The sequence below is a fragment of the Primulina tabacum genome, chromosome 10, assembly GCF_025594145.1.
Source record: "Primulina tabacum isolate GXHZ01 chromosome 10, ASM2559414v2, whole genome shotgun sequence".
Lineage (NCBI taxonomy): Eukaryota > Viridiplantae > Streptophyta > Magnoliopsida > Lamiales > Gesneriaceae > Primulina > Primulina tabacum.
This window is the reverse complement of record NC_134559.1, coordinates 41,556,337-41,572,835: the sequence shown is the minus strand read 5'-3', so window position 1 is coordinate 41,572,835 and position 16,499 is coordinate 41,556,337. Positions and strand designations below refer to the sequence as shown.

The following is a 16,499-nucleotide window of genomic DNA, read 5'->3' as shown; positions in this document are numbered from 1 at the left end:
GGTGACCTCCTTGGGAGAACTCGTGTCGCGAGTTTACGTAATTATGGATAAAAAGTCGAAATATTGTTTTAATGAGTTAACCGTCTCCGGAGTAATCTGCGTCATACCCTTCCGCACAGAACCGGCTCACGACAACAAAAATCGATAAATGTTCCCAGAAAATAGAAAAAAAATAAGGAAATAACGAATGTAAAGCTATTATTATGCCTGGATACGATAAATGGAACCGGAATCGAATTTCGAACTTCCTAAGCGATTTCTCGAGGAAACGAAAGCTTAACAGAAGCGGTAAATCGCAAATTAGAGGGTCTTAGAGAAGGAATTCGGCTAAATCTCGTCAGCTCATTGCGTAGTAATGAGTCTCGTCCGTTTGCCCTTTACAATCAAATTAGCCTACAATTTTGTCCAAATCCTGCCCGAGCTACTTTCATTTCACATGTCTTATCTGGTCCGATCGAGATTCAGATGATTTGAGCCGAAAATCGTCTGTCAACAAGTAATCAAAAATAGAAAACACGAAAAGGGTGCAACACGAGGACTTCCCGGGGTCACCCATCCTAGTACTGCTCTCGCCCAAGCACGCTTAACTTCGAGTTCTGATGGTCCGGTGCATTAGTGCTGTATGATCGCACCACATTGAGTGGGATGTTTATTCTTATATCCCTCGAGTACGTGTGAGCGGCGGCGATGGACAACACGCGGCACTGCTCTCGCCCATCATAACCATGAAGTTAAGCGTTCTGGCGCGATGGCAGAGGTAGGATGGGTGACCTCCCTGGAAGACCTCGTGTCGCGACCGTTTACGTAAATTATGGATAAAACAGTCGAAATAATTGTTTTTAATGAGTTAACCGTCTCCGGTAATCTGCGTCATACCCTTCCGCACAGAACCGGCTCACGACAACAAAAATCGATAAATGTTCCCAGAAAATAGAAAAAATAAGAAGAAGGAAATAACGAATGTAAAGCTATTATTATTCCTGGATACGATAAAATGGAACCGAATCGAATTTCGAACTTCCTAAGCGGATTTTCAGGAAACGAAAGCTTAACAGAAGCGGTAAATCGCAAATTAGAGGGTCTTAGAGAAGGAATTCGGCTAAAATCTCGTCAGCTCATTGCGTAGTAATGAGTCTCGTCCGTTTGCCCGTTTACAATCAAATTAGCCTACAATTTTGTCCAAATCCGGCAGTTGCCCGAGCTACTTCATTTCACATGTCTTATCTGGTCCCGATGAGACTCAGTTGTTTGAGGCCGAAAATCGTCTGTCAACAAGTACTCAATATAGAAATACACGAAAAGGTGTGCAACACGAGGACTTCCCAGGGGGGCACACATCCTAGTACTGCTCTCGCCCAAGCACGCTTAACTTCGGAGTTCTGATGGGATCCGGTGCATTAGTGCTGGTATGATCGCACCCGTCATTAAGTGGGATGTTTATTCTTATATCCCTCGAGTACGGGTGGAGCAAGCGGCGATGGACACTTCGCGGCACTGTTCTCCCCCAATCAGAACCATGAAGTTAAGCTTTCTGGCGCGATGGCAGAGCTAGGATGGGTGACCTCCCTGGGAAGACCTCGTTTCGCGACCGTTTACGTAAATTATGGATAAAACAGTCGAAATAATGTTTTTTATGTGTTAACCGTGTCCGGAGTAATCTGCGTCATACCCTTACGCACAGAACCGGCTCACGACAACAAAAATCGATAAATGTTCCCAGAAAATAGAAAAAAAATAAGAAGAAGGAAATAACGAATGTAAAGCTGTTATTATGCCTCGGATACGATAAAATGGAACCGGAATCGAATTTCGAACTTCCTAAGCGGATTTCTCGAGAAAACGAAAGCTTAACAGAAGCGGTAAATCGCAAATTAGAGGGTCTTAGAGAAGGAATTCGGCTAAAATCTCGTCAGCTCATTGCGTAGTAATGAGTCTCGTCCGTTTGCCCGTTTACACTCAATTAGCCTACAATTTTATCCAAATCCGGCAATGCCCGAGCTACTTTCATTTCACATGTCTTATCTGGTCTCGATCGAGATTCAGATGATTTGAGCCGAAAATCGTCTGTCAACAAGTAATCAATAATAGAAATACACGAAAAAGGGTGCAACACAAGGACTTCCCAGGGGGGCACACATCCTAGTACTGCTCTCGCCCAAGCACGCTTAACTTCGGAGTTCTGATGGGATCCGGTGCATTAGTGCTGGTATGATTGCACCCGTCATTAAGTGGGATGTTTATTCTTATATCCCTCGAGTACGGGTGGAGCAAGCGGCGATGGACAACTCGCGGCACTGTTCTCCCCCAATCAGAACCATGAAGTTAAGCTTTCTGGCGCGATGGCAGAGCTAGGATGGGTGACCTCCCCGGGAAGACCTCGTGTCGCGACCGTTTACGTAAATTATAGATAAAACAGTCGAAATAATTGTTTTTAATGATTTAACCATCTCCGGAGTAATCTGCGTCATACCCTTCCGCACAGAACCGGCTCACGACAACAAAAATCGATAAATGTTCCCAGAAAATAGAAAAAAAAATAAGAAGAAGGAAATAACGAATGTAAAGCTGTTATTATGCCTGCGATACGATAAAATGGAACCGGAATCGAATTTCGAACTTCCTAAGTGGATTTTTCGAGGAAACGAAAGCTTAACAGAAGCGGTAAATCGCAAATTAGAGGGTCTTAGAGAAGAAATTCAGCTAAAATCTCGTCAGCTCATTGCGTAGTAATGAGTCTCGTCCGCTTGCCCTTTTACAATCAAATTAGCCTACAATTTTGTCCAAATCCGGCAGTGCCCGAGCTACTTTCATTTCACATGTTTTATCTGGTCCCGATCAAGATTCAGATGATTTGAGCCGAAAATCGTCTGTCAACAAATAATCAAAAATAGAAAAACACGAAAAGGGGTGCAACACGAGGACTTCCCAGGGGGTCACCCATCCTAGTACTGCACTTTCGACCAAGCATGCTTAACTTCGGAGTTCTGATGGAATCCTGTGCTTTAGTGCTGGTATGATCACACCCGACATTGAGTGGGATGTTTATTCTTATATCCCTCGAAGACGTGTGGAGCGGGCGGCGATGGACAACACGCGGCACTGCTCTCGCCAAATCATAACCATGAAGTTAAGCGTTCTGGCTCGATGGCAGAGGTAGGATGGGTGACCTCCCTGGGAAGACCTCGTGTCGCGACCGTTTACGTAAATTATGGATAAAACAGTCGAAATAATTGTTTTTAATGAGTTAACCGTCTCCAGAGTAATCTGCGTCACACCCTTCTGCACAGAACCGGCTCACAACAACAAAAATCGATAAATGTTCCCAGAAAATAGAAAAAAATAAGAAGAAAGAAATAACGAATGTAAAGCTATTATTATGCCTGGGATACGATAAAATGGAACCAAAATCGAATTTCGAACTTCCTAAGCGGATTTCTCGAGGAAAGGAAAGCTAAACAGAAGCGGTAAATCGCAAATTAGAGGGTCTTAGAGAAGGAATTCGGCTAAAATCTCGTCAGCTTATTGCGTAGTAATGAGCCTCGTCCGTTTGCCCGTTTACAATAAAATTAGGCTACAATTTTGTCCAAATCCGGCAGTGCCCGAGCGACGTTGATTTCACATGTCTTATCTGGTCACGATCGAGATTCAAATGATTTGAGCCGAAAATCGTCTGTCAACAAGTAATGAAAAATAGAAAAAAACGAAAAAGGGTGCAACACGAGGACTTCCCAGGGGGTCACCCATCCTAGTATTGCTCTCGCCCAAGCACGGCTTAACTTCAGAGTTCTGATGGGATCCGGTGCATTAGTGCTGGTATGATCGCAGCCGATATTGAGTGGGATGTTTATTCTTATATCCCTCGAAGACGTGTGGAGCGCGCGGCCATGGACAACACGCGGCACTGCTCTCGCCCAATCATAACCATGAAGTTAAGCGTTCTGGCGCGATGGCAGAGCTAGGATGGGTGACCTCCCTGGGAAAGCCTCGTGTCGCGACCGTTTACGTAAATTATGGATAAAACAGTCGAGATATTGTTTTTAATGAGTTAACCGTCTCCGGAGTAATCTGCGTCATACCCTTCCACACAGAACCGGCTCACGACAACAAAAATGAATAAATGTTCCCAGAAAATAGAAAAAAAAATAAGAAGAAGGAAATAACGAATGTAAAGCTATTATTATGCTTGGGATACGATAAAATAGAACCGGAATCGAATTTCGAACTTTCTAAGCGGATTTCTTGAGGAAACGAAAGCTTAACAGAAGCGGTAATCGCAAATTAGAGGGTCTTAGAGAAGGAATTCGGATAAAATCTCGTCAGCTCATTGCGAAGTAATGAGTCTCGTCCGTTTGCCCGTTTACAATCAAATTAGCCTACAATTTTGTCCAAATCCGCCAGTGCCCGAGCTACTTTCATTTCACATGTCTTATCTGGTCCCGATCGAGATTCAGATAATTTGAGTCGAAAATCGTCTGTCAACCAGTAATCAAAAATAGAAAAACACGAAAAGGGGTGCAACACGAGGACTTCCCAGGGGGTCACCCATCCTAGTACTGCGCTTTCGCCCAAGCACGCTTAAATTCGGATTTCTGATGGGATCCGGTGCATTAGTGCTGGTATGATAGCACCCGACATTGAGTGGGATGTTTATTTTTATATCCCTCAAGTACGTGTGGAGCGGGCGGCGATGGACAACACGCGGCACTGCTCTCGCCCAATCAAAACCATGAAGTTAAGCGTTCTGGCGCGATGCCAGAGCTAGGATGGGTGACCTCCCCGGGAAGACCTCGTGTCGTGACCGTTTACGTAAATTATGGATAAAATAGTCGAAATAATTGTTTTTAATGAGTTAACCGTCTCCGGAGTAATCTGCGTCATACCCTTACACACAGAACCGGCTCACGACAACAAAAATCGATAAATGTTCCCAGAAAATAGAAAAAAAATAAGAAGAAGGAAATAACGAATGTAAAGCTGTTATTATGCCTCGGATACGATAAAATGGAACCGGAATCGAATTTAGAACTTCCTAAGCGGATTTCTCGAGAAAACGAAAGCTTAACAGAAGCGGTAAATCGCAAATTAGAGGGTCTTAGAGAAGGAATTCGGCTAAAATCTCGTCAGCTCATTGCGTAGTAATGAGTCTCGTCCGTTTGCCCGTTTACAATCAAATTAGCCTACAATTTTATCCAAATCCGGCAGTGCCCGAGTTACTTTCATTTCACATGTCTTATCTGGTCTCGATCGAGATTCAGATGATTTGAGCCGAAAATCGTCTGTCAACAATTAATCAATAATAGAAATACACGAAAAAGGGTGCAACACGAGGACTTCCCAGGGGGGCACACATCCTAGTACTGCTCTCGCCCAAGCACGCTTAACTTCGGAGTTCTGATGGGATCCGGTGCATTAGTGCTGGTATGATTGCACCCGTCATTAAGTGGGATGTTTATTCTTATATCCCTCGAGTACGGGTGGAGCAAGCGGCGATGGACAACTCGCGGCACTATTCTCCCCCAATCAGAACCATGAAGTTAAGCTTTCTGGCGCGATGGCAGAGCTAGGATGGGTGACCTCCCCGGGAAGACCTCGTGTCGCGACCGTTTACGTAAATTATAGATAAAACAGTCGAAATAATTGTTTTTAATGAGTTAACCATCTCCGGAGTAATCTGCGTCATACCCTTTCGCACAGAACCGGCTCACGACAACAAAAATCGATAAATGTTCCCAGAAAATAGAAAAAAAAATAAGAAGAAGGAAATAACGAATGTAAAGCTGTTATTATGCCTGCGATACGATAAAATGGAACCGGAATCGAATTTCGAACTTCCTAAGCGGATTTCTCGAGGAAACGAAAGCTTAACAGAAGCGGTAAATCGCAAATTAGAGGGTCTTAGAGAAGAAATTCAGCTAAAATCTCGTCAGCTCATTGCGTAGTAATGAGTCTCGTCTGCTTGCCCTTTTACAATCAAATTAGCCTACAATTTTGTCCAAATCCGGCAGTGCTCGAGCTACTTTCATTTCACATGTTTTATCTGGTCCCGATCAAGATTTAGATGATTTGAGCCGAAAATCGTCTGTCAACAAGTAATCAAAAATAGAAAAACACGAAAAGGGGTGCAACACGAGGACTTCCCAGGGGGTCACCCATCCTAGTACTGCACTTTCGACCAAGCATGCTTAACTTCGGAGTTCTGATGGAATCCTGTGCTTTAGTGCTGGTATGATCGCACCCGACATTGAGTGGGATGTTTATTCTTATATCCCTCGAAGACGTGTGGAGCGGGCGGCGATGGACAACACGCGGCACTGCTCTCGCCAAATCATAACCATGAAGTTAAGCGTTCTGGCTCGATGGCAGAGGTAGGATGGGTGACCTCCCTGGGAAGACCTCGTGTCGTGACCGTTTACGTAAATTATGGATAAAACAGTCGAAATAATTGTTTTTAATGAGTTAACCGTCTCCAGAGTAATCTGCGTCATACCCTTCCGCACAGAACCGGCTCACAACAACAAAAATCGATAAATGTTCCCAGAAAATAGAAAAAAATAAGAAGAAGGAAATAACGAATGTAAAGCTATTATTATGCCTGGGATACGATAAAATGGAACCAAAATCGAATTTCGAACTTCCTAAGCGGATTTCTCGAGGAAACGAAAGCTAAACAGAAGCGGTAAATCGCAAATTAGAGGGTCTTAGAGAAGGAATTCGGCTAAAATCTCGTCAGCTTATTGCGTAGTAATGAGCCTCGTCCGTTTGCCCGTTTACAATAAAATTAGGCTACAATTTTGTCCAAATCCGGCAGTGCCCGAGCGACGTTGATTTCACATGTCTTATCTGGTCACGATCGAGATTCAGATGATTTGAGCCGAAAATCGTCTGTCAACAAGTAATGAAAAATAGAAAAAAACGAAAAAGGGTGCAACACGAGGACTTCCCAGGGGGTCACCCATCCTAGTATTGCTCTCGCCCAAGCAAGGCTTAACTTCAGAGTTCTGATTGGATCCGGTGCATTAGTGCTGGTATGATCGCAGCCGATATTGAGTGGGATGTTTATTCTTATATCCCTCGAAGACGTGTGGAGCGCGCGGCCATGGACAACACGCGGCACTGCTCTCGCCCAATCATAACCATGAAGTTAAGCGTTCTGGCGCGATGGCAGAGCTAGGATGGGTGACCTCCCTGGAAAAGCCTCGTGTCGCGACCGTTTACGTAAATTATGGATAAAACAGTCGAGATATTGTTTTTAATGAGTTAACCGTCTCCGGAGTAATCTGCGTCATATCCTTCCACACAGAACCGGCTCACGACAACAAAAATGAATAAATGTTCCCAGAAAATAGAAAAAAAAATAAGAAGAAGGAAATAACGAATGTAAAGCTATTATTATGCCTGGGATACGATAAAATGGAACCAAAATCGAATTTCGAACTTCCTAAGCGGATTTCTCGAGGAAACGAAAGCTAAACAGAAGCGGTAAATCGCAAATTAGAGGGTCTTAGAGAAGGAATTCGGCTAAAATCTCGTCAGCTTATTGCGTAGTAATGAGCCTCGTCCGTTTGCCCGTTTACAATAAAATTAGGCTACAATTTTGTCCAAATCCGGCAGTGCCCGAGCGACGTTGATTTCACATGTCTTATCTGGTCACGATCGAGATTCAGATGATTTGAGCCGAAAATCGTCTGTCAACAAGTAATGAAAAATAGAAAAAAACGAAAAAGGGTGCAACACGAGGACTTCCCAGGGGGTCACCCATCCTAGTATTGCTCTCGCCCAAGCAAGGCTTAACTTCAGAGTTCTGATGGGATCCGGTGCATTAGTGCTGGTATGATCGCAGCCGATATTGAGTGGGATGTTTATTCTTATATCCCTCGAAGACGTGTGGAGCGCGCGGCCATGGACAACACGCGGCACTGCTCTCGCCCAATCATAACCATGAAGTTAAGCGTTCTGGCGCGATGGCAGAGCTAGGATGGGTGACCTCCCTGGAAAAGCCTCGTGTCGCGACCGTTTACGTAAATTATGGATAAAACAGTCGAGATATTGTTTTTAATGAGTTAACCGTCTCCGGAGTAATCTGCGTCATATCCTTCCACACAGAACCGGCTCACGACAACAAAAATGAATAAATGTTCCCAGAAAATAGAAAAAAAAATAAGAAGAAGGAAATAACGAATGTAAAGCTATTATTATGCTTGGGATACGATAAAATGGAACCGGAATCGAATTTCGAACTTTCTAAGCGGATTTCTTGAGGAAACGAAAGCTTAACAGAAGCGGTAAATCGCAAATTAGAGGGTCTTAGAGAAGGAATTCGGATAAAATCTCGTCAGCTCATTGCGTAGTAATGAGTCTCGTCCGTTTGCCCGTTTACAATCAAATTAGCCTACAATTTTGTCCAAATCCGGCAGTGCCCGAGCTACTTTCATTTCACATGTCTTATCTGGTCCCGATCGAGATTCAGATAATTTGAGCCGAAAATCGTCTGTCAACCAGTAATCAAAAATAGAAAAACACGAAAAGGGGTGCAACACGAGGACTTCCCAGGGGGTCACCCATCCTAGTACTGCGCTTTCGCCCAAGCACGCTTAAATTCGGATTTCTGATGGGATCCGGTGCATTAGTGCTGGTATGATAGCACCCGACATTGAGTGGGATGTTTATTCTTATATCCCTCAAGTACGTGTGGAGCGGGCGGCGATGGACAACACGCGGCACTGCTCTCGCCCAATCAAAACCATGAAGTTAAGCGTTCTGGCGCGATGCCAGAGCTAGGATGGGTGACCTCCCCGGGAAGACCTCGTGTCGCGACCGTTTACGTAAATTATGGATAAAATAGTCGAAATAATTGTTTTTAATGAGTTAACCGTCTCCGGAGTAATCTGCGTCATACCCTTACGCACAGAACCGGCTCACGACAACAAAAATCGATAAATGTTCCCAGAAAATAGAAAAAAAAATAAGAAGAAGGAAATAACGAATGTAGAGCTGTTATTATGCCTGGGATACGATAAAATGGAACCGGAATCGAATTTCGAACTTCCTAAGCGAATTTCTCGAGGAAACGAAAGCTTAACAGAAGCGGTAAATCGCAAATTAGAGGGTCTTAGAGAAGAAATTCGGCTAAAATCTCGTCAGCTCATTGCGTAGTAATGAGTCTCGTCCGTTTGCCCGTTTACAATCAAATTAGCCTACAATTTTGTCCAAATCCGGCAGTGCCCGAGCTATATTCATTTCACATGTCTTATCTGGTCCCGATCGAGATTCAGTTGATTTGAGCCGAAAATCGTCTGTCAACAAGTAATCAAAAATAGAAAAACACGGAAAAGGGTGCAACACGAGGACATCCCAGGGGGTCACCCATCCTAGTACTGCTCTCGCCCAAGCATGCTTAACTTCGGAGTTCTGATGGGATCCGGTGCATTAGTGCTGGTATGATTGCACCCGACATTGAGTGGGATGTTTATTCTTATATCCCTCGAGTACGTGTGGAGCGGGCGGCGATGGACAACACGGGGCACTGCTCTCGCCCAATCATAACCATGAAGTTAAGCGTTCTGGCGCGATGGTAGAGCTAGGATGGGTGACCTCCCCGGGAAGACCTCGTGTCGCGACCGTTTACGTAAATTTTAGATAAAACAGTCGAAATAATTGTTTTTAATGAGTTAACCGTCTCCGGAGTAATCTGCGTCATACCCTTCCGCACAGAACCGGCTCACGACAACAAAAATCGATAAATGTTCCCAGAAAATAGAAAAAAAAATAAGAAGAAGGAAATAACGAATGTAAAGCTGTTATTATGCCTCGGATACGATAAAATGGAACCGGAATCGAATTTCGAACTTCCTAAGCGGATTTCTCGAGGAAACGAAAGCTTAACAGGAGAGGTAAATCGCAAATTAGAGGGTCTTAGAGAAGAAATTCACCTAAAATCTCGTCAGCTCATTGCGTAGTAATGAGTCTCGTCCGCTTGCCCGTTTACAATCAAATTAGCCTACAATTTTGTCCAAATCCGGCAGTGCCCGAGCTACTTTCATTTCACATGTTTTATCTGGTCCCGATCGAGATTCAGATGATTTGAGCCGAAAATCGTCTGTCAACTAGTAATCAAAAATAGAAAAACACGAAAAGGGGTGCAACACGAGGACTTCCAAGAATGTAAAGCTATTATTATTCCTGGGATACGATAAAATGGATCCGGAATCGAATTTCGAACTTTCTGAACGGATTTCTCGAGGAAACGGAACATTAACAGAAGCGGTAAATCGCAAATTAGAGGGTCTTAGAGAAGAAATTTAGCTAAAATCACGCGAGCACTTTGCGGAGTAATGAGTCTCGTCCGTTTGCCCATTTACAATAAAATTAGCCTACAATTTTGTCCAAATCAGGCAGTACCCGAGCTATGGTGATTTCTCATGTCTTATTTGGTCCAGATCAAGATTCAGATGATTTGAGCAGAAAATCGTCCGTCAACAAGTAATCAAAAATAGAAAAACACGGAAAGGGGTGCAAGACGAGGACTTCCCAGGTGGTCACCGATCCTAGTACTGCGCTTTCGCCCAAGCACGCTTAACTTCGGAGTTCTGATGGGATCCGGTGCATTAGTGCTGGTATGATCGCACCCGACATTGAGTGGGATGTTTATTCTTATATCCCTCGAGTACGTGTGGAGCGGGCGGCGATGGACAACACGCGACACTGCTCTCGCCCAATCATAACCATGAAGTTAAGCGTTCTAGCGCGATGGCAGAGCTAGGATGGGTGACCTCCCTGGGAAGACCTCGTATCGCTATCGTTTACGTAAATTATGGATAAAACAGTCGAAATAATTGTTTTTAATGAGTTAACCGTCTCCGAAATATTCTGCGTCATACCCTTCCGCACAGAACCGGCTCACGACAACAAAAATCGATAAATGTTCCCAGAAAATAGAAAAAAAATAAGAAGAAGGAAATAACGAATGTAAAGCTATTATTATGCCTCGGATACGATAAAATGGAACCGGAATCGAATTTCGAACTTCCTAAGCGGATTTCTCGAGAAAATGAAAGCTTAACAGAAGAGGTAAATCGCAAATTAGAGGGTCTTAGAGAAGGAATTCGGCTAAAATCTCGTCAAGAGAAGGAATTCGGCTAAAATCTCGTCAGCTCATTGCGTAGCAATGAGTCTCGTCCGTTTGCCCGTTTACAATCAAATTAGCCTACAATTTTGTCCAACTCCGGCAGTGCCCGATCTACTTTCATTTCACATGTCTTATCTGGTCCCGATCGAGATTCAGATGATTTGAGCCGAAACTCGTCTGTCAACAAGTAATCAGAAATAGAAAAACACGAAAAGGGGTGCATTACGAGGACTTCCCAGGGGGTCACCCATCCTAGTACTGTTCTCGCCCAAGCACGCTTAACTTTGGAGTTCTGATGGGATCCGGTGTATTAGTGCTGGTATGATCGCACCCGACATTGAGTGGGATGTTTATTTCTATATCCCTCGAGTACGTGTGGAGCGGGCGGCGATGGACAACACGCGGCACTGCTCTCACCCAATCATAACCATGATGGCAGAGGTAGGATGGGTGACCTCCCTGGGAAGACCTCGTGTCGCGACCGTTTACGTAAATTATGGATAAATCAGTCGAAATATTGTTTTTAATGAGTTGACCTTCTCTGGAGTAATCTGCGTCATACCCTTCCACACAGAACCGGCTCACGACAACAAAAATGAATAAATGTTCCCAAAAAATAGAAAAAAAATAAGAAGGAAATAACGAATATAAAGCTATTATTATGCTTGGGATACGATAAAATGGAACCGGAATCGAATTTCGAACTTTCTAAGCGGATTTCTTGAGGAAACGAAAGCTTAACAGAAGCGGTAAATCGCAAATGAGAGGGTCTTAGAGAAGGAATTTGGATAAAATCTCGTCAGCTCATTGCGAAGTAATGAGTCTCGTCCGTTTGCCCGTTTACAATCAAATTAGCCTACAATTTTGTCCAAATCCGGCAGTGCCTTAGCTACTTTCATTTCACATGTCTTATCTGGTCCCGATCGAGATTCAGATGATTTTAGCCGAAAATCGTCTATCAACAAGTAATCAAAAATAGAAAAACACGAAAAGGGGTGCAACACGAGGACTTCCCATCCGGTGCAACACGATTTGAGCCGAAAATTGTCTGTCAAAACCGCCTCACGACAACAAAAATCGCAAATTTCACATGTCTTATTTGGTCCCGATCGATATTCAGATGATTTGAGCAGATAATCGTCCGTCAACAAGTAATCAAAAATAGTAAAACACGAAATGGGGTACAACACGAGGACTTTCCAGGGGGTCACCAATCCTAGTACTGCTCTCTCCCAAGCACGCTTAACTTCGGAGTTATGATGGGATCCAGTGCAATAGTGCTGGTATGATAGCACCCGACATTAAGTGGGATGTTTATTCTTATATCCCTCGAGTACGTGTGGAGCGGGCGGCGATGGACAACACGCGGCACTGCTCTCGCCCAATCATAACCATGAAGTTAAGCATTCTGGCGCGATGGCAAAGGTAGGATGGGTGACCTCCCTGGGAAGACCTCGTTTCGCGACCGTTTACGTAAATTATGGATAAAACAGTCGAAATAATTGTTTTTAATGAGTTAACCGTCTCCGGAGTAATCTGCGTCATACCCTTCCACACAGAACCGGCTAACGACAACAAAAATCGATAAATGTTCCCACAAAATAGAAAAAAATTAGAAGAAGAAATAGCGAATGTAAAGCTATTATTATGCTTGGGATACGATAAAATGGAACCGGAATCGAATTTAGAACTTCCTAAGCGGATTTCCAAGGAAACGGAAGCTTAAAAGAAGCGGTAATCGCAAATTAGAGGGTCTTAGAGAAGGAATTCGGCTAAAATCTCGTCAGCTCATTGCGTAGTGAAGTGTCTCGGTCGTTTGCCTGTTTACTATCAAATTAGCCTACAATTTTGTCCAAATCCGGCAGTGCCCGAGCTACGTTGATTTCTCATGTCTTATCAGGTCACGATCCAGATTCAGATGATTTGAGCCGAAAATCGTCTGTCAACAAGTAATCAAAAGTAGAAAACATGAAAATAGGTGCAACACGAGAAATTCCCAGGGGGTCACCCATCCTAGTACTGCTCTCTCCCAAGCATGCTTAACTTCGGAGTTCTGATGGGATCCGGTGCATTAGTGCTGGTATGATTGCACCCGACATTGTGTGGGATGTTTATTCTTATATCCCTCGAGTACGTGTGTAGCTGGCGGCGATAGACAACACGCGGCACTGCTCTCGCCCAATCAGAACCATGAAGTTAAGCGTTCTGTTTTTAATTAATTATCCGTCTCGGGAGTAATCTGCGTCATACCCTTCCGCACAGAACCGGCTCACGACAACAAAAATCACTAAATGTTCCCAGAAAATAGAAAAAAAATAAGAAGAAGAAAAAAGCGAATGTAAAGCTATTATTATGACTGGGATACGATAAAATGGAACTTGAATCGAATTTCGAACTTCCTAAACATTTTTTCTCGAGGAGACGGACGCTTAACAGAAGCGGAAAATCGCAAATTAGAGGGTCTTAGATAAGGAATTCGGCTAAAATCTCACCAGATCATTGAGAAGTAACGAGTCTCGTTCGTTTGCCCGTTTACAATCAAATTAGCCTACAATTTTGTCCAAATCCGACAGTGCCCGAGCTACGTTGATTTCAAATGTTTTATCTGGTCCCGATCGAGATTCAGATGATTGGAGCCAAAAGTCGTCTGTCAACAAGTAATCAAAAATAGAAAAACACGAAAAAGGGTATAACACGAGGACATCCCAGAGGGTCACCCATCCTAGTATTGCTCTCGCCCAAACACGCTTAACTTCGGAGTTCTGATGGGAGCCGGTGCATTGGTGCTGGTATGATCGCACCCGACCTTGAGTTAGATGTATATTCTAATATCCCTCGTGTACGTGTGGAGCGGGCGGCGATGGACAACACGCGGCCCTGCTCTCGCCCAATCATAACCATGACGTTAAGTGTTATTGCGCGATGGCAAAGCAAGGATGGGTGACCTCCCTGGGAAGTCCTCGTGTCGCGACTATTTGCGTAAATTATGGCAAAAACAGTCGAAAAAATTGTTTTTAATGAGTTAACCCTCTCCGGAGTAATCTGCGTCATACCCTTCCGCACAGAACCGGCTCACGACAACAAAAATCGCAAAATGTTCCCAGAACATAGAAAAAAAATAAGAAGAAGAAAATAGCGAATGTAAAGCTATTATTATGTCTGGGATACGATAAAATGGAACCGGAATCGAATTTCGAACTTGCTAAGCGGATTTCTCGAGGAAACGATAGCTTAACAGAAGCGGTAAATCGCAAATTAGAGGGTCTTAGAGAAGAAATTCGGCTAAAATCTCGTTAGCTCATTGCGTAGTAATGAGTCTCGTCCGTTTTCCCGTTTACAGTCAAATGAGCCTACAATTTTGTCCAAATCCGGCAGTGCCCGAGCTACTTTCATTTCACATGTCTTATCTGGTCCCGATCGAGATTCAGATGATTTGAGCCGAAAATCGTCTGTCAACAAGTAATCAAAAATAGAAAAACACGAAAAGGGGTGCAACACGAGGACTTCCCATCCGGTGCAACACGATTTGAGCCGAAAATTGTCTGTCAAAACCGCCTCACGACAACAAAAATCGCAAAATATTCCTAGAAAATAGAAAAAAAAATAAGAAGGTAATAGCGAATGTAAAGCTATTATTATGCCTGAGATACGATAAAATGGAACCGGAATCGAATTTCTAACTTCCAAAGCGGATTTCTCGAGGAAATGGAAGCTTAACAGAAGCGGTAACTCGTAAATTAGAGGGTTTTAGAGATGGAATTTAGCTAAAATATCGCCAGCTCTTTGCGGAGTAATGATTTCTCGTCCGTTTGCCCGTTTACACTCAAATTAGCCTATAATTTTGTCCAAATCTAGCAGTGCCCGAGCTACGTTGATTTCACATGTCTTATCTGGTCCCGATCGAGATTCAGATGATTTGAGCCAAAAATCGTCTGTCAACAAGTAATAAAAAATAGAAAAACATGAAAAGGGGTGCAACACGAGGACTTCCTAAGGGGTCACCCATCCTAGTATTGCTCTCGCCCAAGCACGCTTAACTTCGGAGTTCTGATGGGATCCGGTGCATTAGTGCTGGTATGATCGCACCAGTACATTGAGTGATATGTTTATTCTTATATCCCTCGAGTACGTGTGGAGCGGGCGGCGATGGACAACACGCGGCACTGCTCTCGCCCAATCATAACCATGAAGTTAAGCGTTCTGGCGCGATGGTAGAGCTAGGATGGGTGACCTCCCTGGGAAGTCATCGTGTCGCGACCGTTTACGTAAATTATGGCAAAAACAGTCGAAATAATCGTCATACCCTTCCGCACAGAACCGGATCACGACAACAAAAATCGCTAAATGTTCCCAGAAAATAAGAAAAAAATAAGAAGAAGAAAATAGCAAATGTAAAGCTATTATTATGCCTGGGATATGATAAAATGGAACCGGAATCGAATTTCGAACTTCCTAAGCGGATTTCTCGAGGAAACGAAAGCTTAACAGAAGCGGTAAATCGCAAATTAGAGGGTCTTAGAGAAGGAATTCGGCTAAAATCTCGTCAGCTCATTGCGTAGAATGAGTCTCGTCCGTTTGCCCGTTTACAATCAAATTAGCCTACAATTTTGTCCAAATCCGGCAGTGCCCGAGCTACTTTCATTTCACATGTTTTATCTGGTCACGATCGAGATTCAGACGATTTGAGCCGAAAATCGTCTGTCAACAAGTAATGAAAAATAGAAAAACACGAAAAAGGGTGCAACACGAGGACTTCCCAGGGGGTCACCCTCCCTAGTACTGCTCTCGCGCAAGCACGCTTAACTTCGGAGTTCTGATGGGATCCGGTGCATTAGTGCTGGCATGATCGCACCCGACATTGAGAGAGATGTTTCTTCTTACATCCCTCGAGTACGTGTGGAGCGAGCGGTGATGGACAACACGCGGCACTGCTCTCGCCCAATCATAACCATGAAGTTAAGCGTTCTGGCGCGATGGCAGAGCTAGGATAGGTGACCTCTTTGGGAAGACCTCGTGGTGCGACCGTTTACGTAAATTATGGATAAAACAGTCGAAATAATTGTTTTTAATGAGTTATCCGTCTCTGGAGTAATCTGCGTCATACACTTCCGCACAGAACCGGCTCACGACAACAAAAATCGCTAAATTTACCCAGAAAATAGAAAAAAAAATAAGAAGAAGGGAATAGCGAATGTAAAGCTATTATTATGTCTGGGATACGATAAAATGGAATGGGAATCGAATTTCGGACTTCCTAAATGGATTTCTCGAGGAAACGAAAGCTTAACAGAAGCGGTAAATCGAAAATTAGAGGGTCTTAGAGAAGGAATTCGGCTAAAATCTCACCAGCTCATTGCGGAGTAACGAGTCTCGT

The 16,499-nt window shown here is 43.8% G+C and overlaps 16 non-coding genes and 3 pseudogenes across 16 annotated transcripts; all 19 read right to left on the bottom strand.

Annotated features, from left to right (window-relative positions):
- Nucleotides 1-521: 521 nt before the first annotated feature.
- LOC142512766 (5S ribosomal RNA) lies at nt 522-634 on the bottom strand (annotated as a pseudogene).
- Nucleotides 635-1,301: 667 nt separating this feature from the next.
- On the bottom strand, nt 1,302-1,420 carry LOC142514860 (5S ribosomal RNA). Its single transcript, XR_012810736.1, has one exon. It is a non-coding gene; the product is annotated as a 5S ribosomal RNA (ribosomal RNA).
- Nucleotides 1,421-2,101: 681 nt separating this feature from the next.
- On the bottom strand, nt 2,102-2,220 carry LOC142514772 (5S ribosomal RNA). The gene has a single exon (XR_012810649.1). It is a non-coding gene; the product is annotated as a 5S ribosomal RNA (ribosomal RNA).
- A 684-nt stretch (nt 2,221-2,904) lies between these two features.
- LOC142509431 (5S ribosomal RNA) lies at nt 2,905-3,025 on the bottom strand. Its single transcript, XR_012807605.1, has one exon. It is a non-coding gene; the product is annotated as a 5S ribosomal RNA (ribosomal RNA).
- Nucleotides 3,026-3,707: 682 nt separating this feature from the next.
- On the bottom strand, nt 3,708-3,827 carry LOC142517599 (5S ribosomal RNA). Its single transcript, XR_012813336.1, has one exon. It is a non-coding gene; the product is annotated as a 5S ribosomal RNA (ribosomal RNA).
- Nucleotides 3,828-4,509: 682 nt separating this feature from the next.
- LOC142509039 (5S ribosomal RNA) lies at nt 4,510-4,630 on the bottom strand. Its single transcript, XR_012807230.1, has one exon. It is a non-coding gene; the product is annotated as a 5S ribosomal RNA (ribosomal RNA).
- Nucleotides 4,631-5,313: 683 nt separating this feature from the next.
- On the bottom strand, nt 5,314-5,432 carry LOC142514026 (5S ribosomal RNA). The gene has a single exon (XR_012809941.1). It is a non-coding gene; the product is annotated as a 5S ribosomal RNA (ribosomal RNA).
- A 684-nt stretch (nt 5,433-6,116) lies between these two features.
- Nucleotides 6,117-6,237, bottom strand: LOC142508870 (5S ribosomal RNA). Its single transcript, XR_012807071.1, has one exon. It is a non-coding gene; the product is annotated as a 5S ribosomal RNA (ribosomal RNA).
- A 682-nt stretch (nt 6,238-6,919) lies between these two features.
- LOC142510255 (5S ribosomal RNA) lies at nt 6,920-7,039 on the bottom strand. Its single transcript, XR_012808378.1, has one exon. It is a non-coding gene; the product is annotated as a 5S ribosomal RNA (ribosomal RNA).
- A 683-nt stretch (nt 7,040-7,722) lies between these two features.
- Nucleotides 7,723-7,842, bottom strand: LOC142508355 (5S ribosomal RNA). Its single transcript, XR_012806572.1, has one exon. It is a non-coding gene; the product is annotated as a 5S ribosomal RNA (ribosomal RNA).
- Nucleotides 7,843-8,525: 683 nt separating this feature from the next.
- On the bottom strand, nt 8,526-8,646 carry LOC142509038 (5S ribosomal RNA). Its single transcript, XR_012807229.1, has one exon. It is a non-coding gene; the product is annotated as a 5S ribosomal RNA (ribosomal RNA).
- A 684-nt stretch (nt 8,647-9,330) lies between these two features.
- Nucleotides 9,331-9,449, bottom strand: LOC142514157 (5S ribosomal RNA). The gene has a single exon (XR_012810066.1). It is a non-coding gene; the product is annotated as a 5S ribosomal RNA (ribosomal RNA).
- Nucleotides 9,450-10,506: 1,057 nt separating this feature from the next.
- On the bottom strand, nt 10,507-10,627 carry LOC142507787 (5S ribosomal RNA). Its single transcript, XR_012806032.1, has one exon. It is a non-coding gene; the product is annotated as a 5S ribosomal RNA (ribosomal RNA).
- Nucleotides 10,628-11,339: 712 nt separating this feature from the next.
- On the bottom strand, nt 11,340-11,458 carry LOC142513580 (5S ribosomal RNA). The gene has a single exon (XR_012809519.1). It is a non-coding gene; the product is annotated as a 5S ribosomal RNA (ribosomal RNA).
- Nucleotides 11,459-12,303: 845 nt separating this feature from the next.
- LOC142511903 (5S ribosomal RNA) lies at nt 12,304-12,422 on the bottom strand (annotated as a pseudogene).
- A 678-nt stretch (nt 12,423-13,100) lies between these two features.
- LOC142515495 (5S ribosomal RNA) lies at nt 13,101-13,219 on the bottom strand. Its single transcript, XR_012811338.1, has one exon. It is a non-coding gene; the product is annotated as a 5S ribosomal RNA (ribosomal RNA).
- A 590-nt stretch (nt 13,220-13,809) lies between these two features.
- Nucleotides 13,810-13,928, bottom strand: LOC142510859 (5S ribosomal RNA; annotated as a pseudogene).
- A 1,166-nt stretch (nt 13,929-15,094) lies between these two features.
- LOC142514082 (5S ribosomal RNA) lies at nt 15,095-15,213 on the bottom strand. Its single transcript, XR_012809993.1, has one exon. It is a non-coding gene; the product is annotated as a 5S ribosomal RNA (ribosomal RNA).
- Nucleotides 15,214-15,860: 647 nt separating this feature from the next.
- Nucleotides 15,861-15,979, bottom strand: LOC142515421 (5S ribosomal RNA). The gene has a single exon (XR_012811267.1). It is a non-coding gene; the product is annotated as a 5S ribosomal RNA (ribosomal RNA).
- Between the last annotated feature and the right edge of the window lie 520 nt (nt 15,980-16,499).